Below are 8,801 nucleotides of genomic sequence, written 5' to 3' on the forward strand. Positions count from 1 at the left end.
TTATCTATGAAATTCAAGTACTGCTTAAAGAGCACTTACAGAACCCTCACCTCAAGGTTTCCCTGCAAAACAAGGTGAAATGCATACTAGAGACTCTCTATGAATGGGCCACTGATAAAAACAATATACTTGTAACTTGTGTAACATTTCATAGACTTTTTTCAAGCACTGCACGATAATTAATTTTCATCAGGCTTTCCAGATTAGAAAAGCTTCACTTATGGAACTTCTTTCCAGTGGGAGTTTTCACACGACTTTTCAAGTAAATGTTAAAACTGAAAATATTCTTGCAGTTTCTAAACTGTTAGAGTTTTAATCCTGTGTACGTTCTTGTATTTACAAGGTCCAGCCAGCTACAGTGCATTTTCATATGTCCTTGAGTGGGTATGAGAGAAATGAAACACTCAAAGATTCTGGACATTCATAGGGTTTTTCTCAGGAATGAGCTGATGTCTTCAAATGGAACTAATACAACCGAAGGCCTTACCACAAATTTAAATTCAAAAGCCTTTTCTCCACTCTGAGCCCTCCCACATCTTCAGGAAAATCTGAAGGCTTGACCACATTTCCTGCATTCTTAAGGTTTCTCTGCAGTGTGAGCTCTTTCATGTTTATGAGGGAATGGGAAAGAGTAAATGTTTTACCACATTCCTTATATTCAAGGGGCTTTATTTATTTTTGAGATGGAGTCTCACTCTGTCGCCAGGCTGGAGTGCAGTGGCACAATCTCGGCTCCCTGCAACCTCCGCCTCCTGGGTTCAAGTGATTCTCCTGCCTCAGCCTCCTGAGTAGCTGGGATTACAAGCATATGCTACCACACCCAGCTATTTTTGTATTTTTAGTAGAGACGAGGTTTCACCATGTTGGCCAGGATGGTCTCCATCTCCTGACCTGTGATCTGCATGCACAGGGGTTCCCCCCAACCCCTCGTGGCCTTTTATGTCCTTGAAAAAGAACTAAGACAACTGAAATGTGCCACCATGCCCAGTTAATTATTTTCTTTGTTTTTGTTTTGAGACGGAGTCTGCCTCTGTCGCCCAAGCTGGAGCGCAGTGCTGCGATCTCGGCTCACTGCAAGCTCCGCCTCCCGGGTTCACGCCATTCTCCTGCCTCAGCCTCCCGAGTAGCTGGTGTGAGCCACCGGGCCCGGCATTATTTTATTTTTTGTAGAGACAGGGTTTCACCACGATGCCCAGGTAGTTTCACATTGTTTTAATCCAGGCTGGTTATGAACTCCTGGGCTCAAGCAATACACACACCTTGGCCTCCCAAAGTGCTGGGATTATAGGCTGAGTTACTACACCCAACCTCTACTTCATGACTTCTTTAGTGGCGAGTAACGTAAGTGGAACAAGTGTAGGCTTTACCGCATGTCTTACATTCATAGGGTTTTTCTCCAGTATGAATTCTTTCGTGGAGGTGAAGGGAACTGAGGCGACGGAAGGCTTGGTCACATTGTTTACATTTATAGGGTTTTCTCTCCAGTATGAGTACTTCTATGGTTACAAAGGGAACTCAAACGACTCAAGGCTTTGCCACATTGTTTACATTCATAGGGTCTCTCTCCGGTATGAATGCTTCCATGGTCATGAAGGGAAGTGGAACAGCTGAAGGCTCTATCACATTTGGTACATCTTTCTCCAGTGTGAGTCCTTTCATGCATCTTAAAAGAACAAGAAAATCTGTTTTCCCACATTCCTTACATTCGTAGGGTTTCTCTCCCGTGTGAGTTCGTCCATGTATTAGACAAGAACCGGAAACAGTGAATGCTTTACCACATTGTTTACATTTATAGGATTTTTCTCCTGTGTGAGTTCTCTGAGGTCTTTCAACTGATTTGAGAAAATGAAAAGCTTTCCCACATATCGTACATTTATAAGCTGGATTTCCACTGTGCATTATCCTCTGTCTTCTAACACCCGGAACAGAAACGAAGAGTTTCCCACACTGTTCACATTTATATTGCTCCTCTCCATATGGTTTGTATCCTGAGTGAGCTGGGATGTGCCTATTAAGGAGGGAATGACGTACAAAGACTTTTCCACAAATACTGCATTCACATTGTTTTAATCCAGTAGAAATATTCTCATTCAGATCAAGATTTGGAATGTGGCTGACAACTTGTCCATACTGACTACCTTCTTTGCTTTCACAGTCTCTGTACCATATGATTTCGGTAAAAAAAAAAAAAAAAAACATTACAATTGGTTAGTTTAATAACTTTCTACTCATTCATAAATCTTCGACTTACACTGCTACCAATACCAGGGAAGATGCATTTTTGTTTGTTTGTTTGTTTGTTTTTGTGCCATGACTGAATTATTTGAAAGCAAATGGGCTACTACTGAAAACACAGCTACCACCTGCATAGCTATGACCAAAATAGTAACATTCATATACACAATTTTGTAGTACTATTTTCAAGTAAACTGTTTTCCAAACACTGACTGCTACACTGACGTACGTTACATTTTGGGTGAAATTTTCCTAAAAGGAAATGAATTTCAAGTGACTCTTATTTGTTTTGATTGATTGTTTTTAAATTCATGACATGCTAAGATTCCTTCAGAAGACTTTATTTCCTCTTCTCGGTGCAAATTATCTTGTATCTTTCCCAAGTTTTTTGAAGTGATCTTCAATATTCTGGTCTTTCCATTTTTTCCTAAAATGCAGATGCACAAAATTATGAATTCTTTCAAACTATAGAAACATTACTAGTTTTCATGTTCATTGTACACAGTGCCCATGCCTGATTTATTCACCAAATCATTCCCTTGCCCCATTCCAAATCACAAATAGCACTGATGATAGGGAAATACTTCTGTAATTACGTGAAATGTGTTGTCATTCTTACCTACAGAAGCCAGGTTCCTGCAGGTTTCCTGCATCACTTCTCTGGAGAGATTCTTCTGAGAAGAATCTAGCAAAGCCCGTTCCTGCTGGGTAAAGTTCACAGCCACATCCTCAAAAGCCATGGAGTCCTAGAACATTCCACACATGTGGATAGACGGAAGAATGAGAGCACTGGGAATTTATACTCAATCCATAAGCTGTTTACATGATTCTCAAATTTCCAGGCACTTATTTTATGACTTGATTGTCACAACTCTTACTCTGTTCACACATACTCCCTCCCACACAGCAGTACTAATGCTAGAATTAAACTATTCAAAAAGGCAACAGCAAAGTAGAAACACCCATCTCATTAGAGAATCCAGGGAGTAAGATGTGCTGCTAGGAGTTACCTTTTAACTTCACTTTGTACATTTCTAGTATCTGTCATACTAAAGTCCTACGTGATGTGCATAAGTGAGTTAATATTATCGGTCCTGAGACTACTTATTCTTAAAAATGCCTGCCCACAAAGTTCAATCTTTGTATTAGGAACTTACATTTTGAAAGGGATTCCACCAACCCAAGTAATAAGAATGACTCACTGCATCTAAATGGCTTATGCAATATATTTGCCAAAACTTCTTCTGCTGAAGGCCTATTATTTTGTGTCACTGCAGTGGTGCTTAGAGAACCGGAAACAAAAACAGAGTCTGAACACTAAGTGTTCAGTGGTGCTTAGAGAACCGGAAACAAAAACAGTCTGAACACTAAGTGTTCAATGAGTTTCCCTGGTAGACAATATTTTACATGTGCTGTCACTTGTTAACAGGGAAGGTGAGCCCATTCCATGTGATTACACCAAGAGAATAGGCTTATTTAATTGAGTAGCAAATAAAACAATAACTGATATTTAACAATACTGATACAATAATTTTTCAAATTTCTATTGCACAATGTCAAGGCAGAAAAGAATAAAAGGAAATACATGTTTTTTAAAATGACATGAATGTCACCACTTCCAGATGCTATTCCTATGAAAACACATGAATTCCCAAATCAGGTGGTTTTAGGCAAGAAAAACTACTCTTTCATACATAGTAAAAATGACAACTCTCTAATGATTTTTAGTCATCTAAAAGAGTGATGGCTTGTCTAACATACTTCTAAGATTTTCAAATAAAAATATTCAGGACAGCACAGTATTAGCAGAGATGAACAAGCAGACCAAGGGGAAAAGTCTTAATGACCCAGCATTTATATGGAAAGTTGAGGAATGATAGAGTAGGCACTGTAGAATAGAAAAAGAAATCACATGCACTTTAAAATATGAGGCAAACCAGGCTGGCATCTACTTGGGGAAATGCATTGCATTCTTCTCTATTCCATGAACAATAATCTTATTATATATTCAAATACAAAAGATAAAACTAGAACACTTTCAGAAGTCACAGGAAGATTTTTTTTTTTTACGAAGGATTAGGCAGAATTTTTTTTATGTAAGAAAAAAGTGATAAAGGAACAGAAAAACATATTAAAATTTAGGGAATAAAAAGAAAATAGAGTGGGCCAGGCGTGGTGGCTCACGCCTGTAATCCCAGCACCTTGGGAGGCTGAGGCGGGGGATCACCTGAGGTCAGGAGGTTGAGACCAGCCTGGCCAACGTGGCAAAAATCCCGTCTTTTTGTTTGTTGTTTTTTTTTTTTTTTGAGTCGGAGTCTCACATTGTCCCTTGGGCTGGGATGCAGTGGCAAGATCTTGGCTCATTGCAACCTCCACCTCCCAGGTTCAAGCAATTCTCTTGCCTCAGCCTCCCAAGTAGCTGGGATTACAGGTGCCTGCCACCAAGCTCAGCTAAGATTTTGTATTTTTTAGTAGAGACAGGGTTTCACCATGTGGGCCAGGCTGCTCTGGAACTCCTGACCTCGTGATCCGACCATCTTGACCTCCCAAAGGGCTGAGATTAGAGGCATGAGCCACCGTGCCAGGCCTAAAACCCTGTGTTTACTAAAAATATGAAAATTAGCTGGGTGTGGTGGTGGGCATCTATAATCTCAGTTACTCGGGAGGCTGACACAGGAGAATCACTTGAACTCGGGAGGCGGAGGTTGCAGTAAGCAGAGATGGCACCACTGCACTCCAGCCGGGCTACAGAGCAAGACAGCATCTCCAAAAAACAACACTCAGACACCCAGATAAGAGGATACACATGTGTTCACTGTCATAAATTCTTCACCAAGCTACAAGAGGGGAACTGACATTTTGGTGAAGCTTTATAAATCATCAATTTATCACTTTTATTTCACCAGTAGCATTTACTAAGCTAAGTCCTACAATTCCATTTGAAATTACCCTTAAAAAGAACAGACCTTTAAAACTTACTACACTCACTCTGGGGAAGAAATAATACAAATTTTTAGCAAATGAAATACATCATTTTACCTAGCCTCTTTGGAAATAGTATTTTTATCTTTCAAGTTGTACTGACAAAATGTGTCTTACAGTCCGTGAAAACCTGAAACTCAAATAAGCGGACAAGCCTTTTCAAGGTAACAAACTCAGGGAGAGGCAGTACTGACTCCAACGCAGTCCTTTCTAAGTGTCACGGCAGGCCATTCCATCCCTCAGGACGCCCATCCTTTTCAGTAAAGTACTCAGTGACCACCTAGGAGGCACTGGCACTGCTCTTTGTCCTCCTGTGGGCCTTAAGTGCATTTTAATATTCAGGTTCTTGCACATCCTCTCTGCGGTGGGTTTTCCTTGTCCTTTGGGACAGTTTTTCTCCACAAGTCTGAGACAAGCTAGAGAGCGTAAATCATTTCTGCCTTTTCCTCTCAATATCAGCATCCAATTGGCAGATCATCAGTGTGTCTCTGAGGAATAAAAACTCGGACTGGAGGAATAATTTTAATGACCTTTCATGACGTTACATGTATTGTCCATTAATGTTAATGTCCTAAAATTTTAATGACCCTAAGGGGTCACCATTTTAGATGAAACTATACCAGGAGATTCCTCTAAGGCCAAGAGCATCCAGCTACTCCCCTGAGAGACTCTACCCCCTACCTCAGGCTGTCCTTGGGGATGAGATGACCCCAGGGCTGATACTAGACCCTCCAATAGACATGGCCACTGTGGGTACCCTGGGTCATCCCCAGACAGTTCTAAAATGCCAGGACTAGGAAAAGACAGGAGGGTGGCTGAGGACACAACACCCTGTCAAGTTTTCACGGGGGGACCTCAACCTAAAGACATTTTGGTAATATGTACACTTAGGAAAGATGAAGAGAGGCACAAATTTTTTTTTTTACAGTAGAGTGTCAGATGATTTATTCTCCGCTTTCCTCTCATGTAAAATGTTTAGAAACAGAAAAATATTTTGGCCAAGGTGCCTCACGCCTGTAATCCCGGCGCTTTAGAAGGCCGAGGAGGGTGATCAATTAAGGTCAGGAGTTCGAAACCAACCTAGCCAACATGGCGAAACCCTGTCTCTACTAAACATACAAAAATTAGCTGGACGTGGTGGTGGCGCCTATAAGCCCAGCTACTTGGGAGGCTGAGGCAAGAGAATCGCTTGAACCCGGGAGTCAGAGGTTGCAGTGAGCTGAGACTGCATCATTGCACTCCAGCCTGGCGACAGGGTGAGACTCCGTCTCAAAAAAATAATTATATATGTGGCTATATGTGTATATATATGTGTGTGTATATATATGTATGGTTTGCTTCCTCATTCACCTTATCAAAGCCTCTGATTTACGCCCCTCCCGTGGATCCCAAACCACAAACCATGACTGCGGTACCCCTTTATGAATCGCGTTTGCTCAAACACGCCGTTTAACGTTTTAACAAAGCCTCAGGTTAATTTTAGGGGGAGAAGGGTGGGACTGGAAGCTCCATGAACCACGCACACGGTGTCGGGCTCTCCCGGATCACCCTCCAGTGGTCACCGCACTACCCGAGTGGGGGAGGCGCGGGGTTCCGGAGAGGGCTCCGGCCGGCGGAAGTGGCGCCCACGGGTACAGACAGGACGCAGGGGTCCCGCTGCCCGCCCCGCCCTGCGCAGAAGGGGACTGAGGCCTGGCTGCGCCGCGGCGACTCGGTCCGCAGGTTCCGCAGCCCATGGCTGGTTCCAGCAGGTTTCAAACAGCCCTCTTCCCGACTTCGGGAAGCCAGGCGCAGTCCACTCACCGTTCCTCGGCTCCCCGGGTGTCCCCGCGTCAGCTAGGGATGTCCCAGTACCCGCAGGTCACAGGGTGGCCGAGGTTGCTGCAGAGCCACCGGGCCTCCCAGAGCCAGGAAGTAGCAGCGGAGACTCACAGAAAGAGCCTACGGTGGCGAAGGCGAGACAAAGCGCCCGCCTGCCAGATCCCGGAAGCCGCCCTCTCCTTTTCGGCGGCGCGCCTGATTGACGGGTCCCCACCCCAGCGCCCCTGATTGTCTGGGGCTTCAGGACCCGCCCCCTCAGGCCCTGAGTGACGGGAGATTGCGATCTCACGTGAGGCTGGATGAGGCCAGAATGACCGTTTTGGCCTAGCGGTTTATAGGGGGTGCGTCCTTCCTGCGCTGGGATCTGACCACGCAAGGAGCACATTCGCATTTAACTTTGTATACAAGATTATAGCTATTTTGCGTAATAAGATATAAAATTGCAAGCAATATAATGGCAATTCTGTAACTGCCCAGTGGGTTCACCTTGCCCGCTACCTAGACAGAGCCGATTTCTCAAGACGGGGGGAATAGCAATAGAGAAGGAGTAATTCACGCAGAGTCGGCTGTGCGGGAGACCGGAAATTTGATTTTTATTTTATTTCAATTTCTGAAACAGAGTCTTGCTCTGTCGCACAGGCTGGAGTGCAGCCTCGGAGTTTTATGATTATTCAAATCAGTCTCCCTGAGCATTTGGGGAAAAGAGTATTTAGAAAGTTTATTTTGCCAAGGTTGGGGATGCTTGTGCATGACACAGCCTCAGGATGTCCTGATGACAGTTGCCCAAGGTGGTCAGAGCACAGCTTGGTTTTGTTGGAGATAAATGCTCGGTGACGCAAAGTGAAACCAGCACTCAAGCAAAAGTTTTCTCAGTAACGCAATTTACCTCTGCGGAAGCGTGCTGCTCACAACAAAGGAAAGCAGGGGTTTTTATTCCTAATGCAGTCCCTACCTCTGGCATGGGCTGGGGCCAGACCTCAAGATCTAAACTGACCCCCGTTGGCTATTTGTGAATACTTTCCCAAATAAGGAAGGGGGAAGGGAGTCGTGAGTTACAACGGTGGGACGTGTGGTTTGGAAGGGAGAAATGGGTGCAGAGCAGGTAACCAAGGGAACAGATGTGAGTTATTGATTAGAACTGACGGGGGGAAGGTTGTTTACAGTAACTAAGGGTAAGGAGGCATGGAGAACAAGAAAGTTGAGTTCGAGAACAAAACACAAGAACGTTAACATGCCGAACCTCGGAAGAGAAACTGACTGTATCTGACCGTTTTACACATTTTAGGGAGACAGGAGACATCAATCAACATATGTAAGATGAACACTGGTTTGATCCGGTACAACCTGAAGCAAAAGTGGGTCAACTCGAAGCCAGGAGGGGGCTTCCAGGTCACAGGTAGGTGAGAGAGGAATGGTTGCATTCTTCTGAGTTTCTCATGAGCCTTTCCAAAAGAGGCAATAAGATATGCATTTTTCTCCGTGAGCAGGGGATGACTTTGAATAGAATGGGAGGCAGGTTTGCCCTAAGCAGTTCCCAGATTGATTTTTCCCTTTATCTTAGAGATTTGCGGAGCCCAAAATATTTTCCTTTCCAATTTCCCCCTTTTGTTTTAAAAATATTTTGGAGAAAGCATTTTAGAAGAAAATCAGTCTCTGGTGGCAGGTTTTGTCTGACTTCTCATGGAGTAACTGAGATTACAGGCGAGCGACACCACACCTAGCTATTTTTTTTTTTTTTTGGTAGAAACGGGGGTCTCCCTCGG

At 43.8% G+C, this 8,801-nt stretch overlaps 1 pseudogene; it reads right to left on the reverse strand.

The window, feature by feature from the left end:
- Positions 1 to 1,242: 1,242 nt before the first annotated feature.
- On the reverse strand, positions 1,243 to 7,423 carry LOC112617414 (annotated as a pseudogene).
- Between the last annotated feature and the right edge of the window lie 1,378 nt (positions 7,424 to 8,801).

The sequence above is a fragment of the Theropithecus gelada genome, unplaced genomic scaffold, assembly GCF_003255815.1.
Source record: "Theropithecus gelada isolate Dixy unplaced genomic scaffold, Tgel_1.0 HiC_scaffold_16215, whole genome shotgun sequence".
NCBI lineage: Eukaryota > Metazoa > Chordata > Mammalia > Primates > Cercopithecidae > Theropithecus > Theropithecus gelada.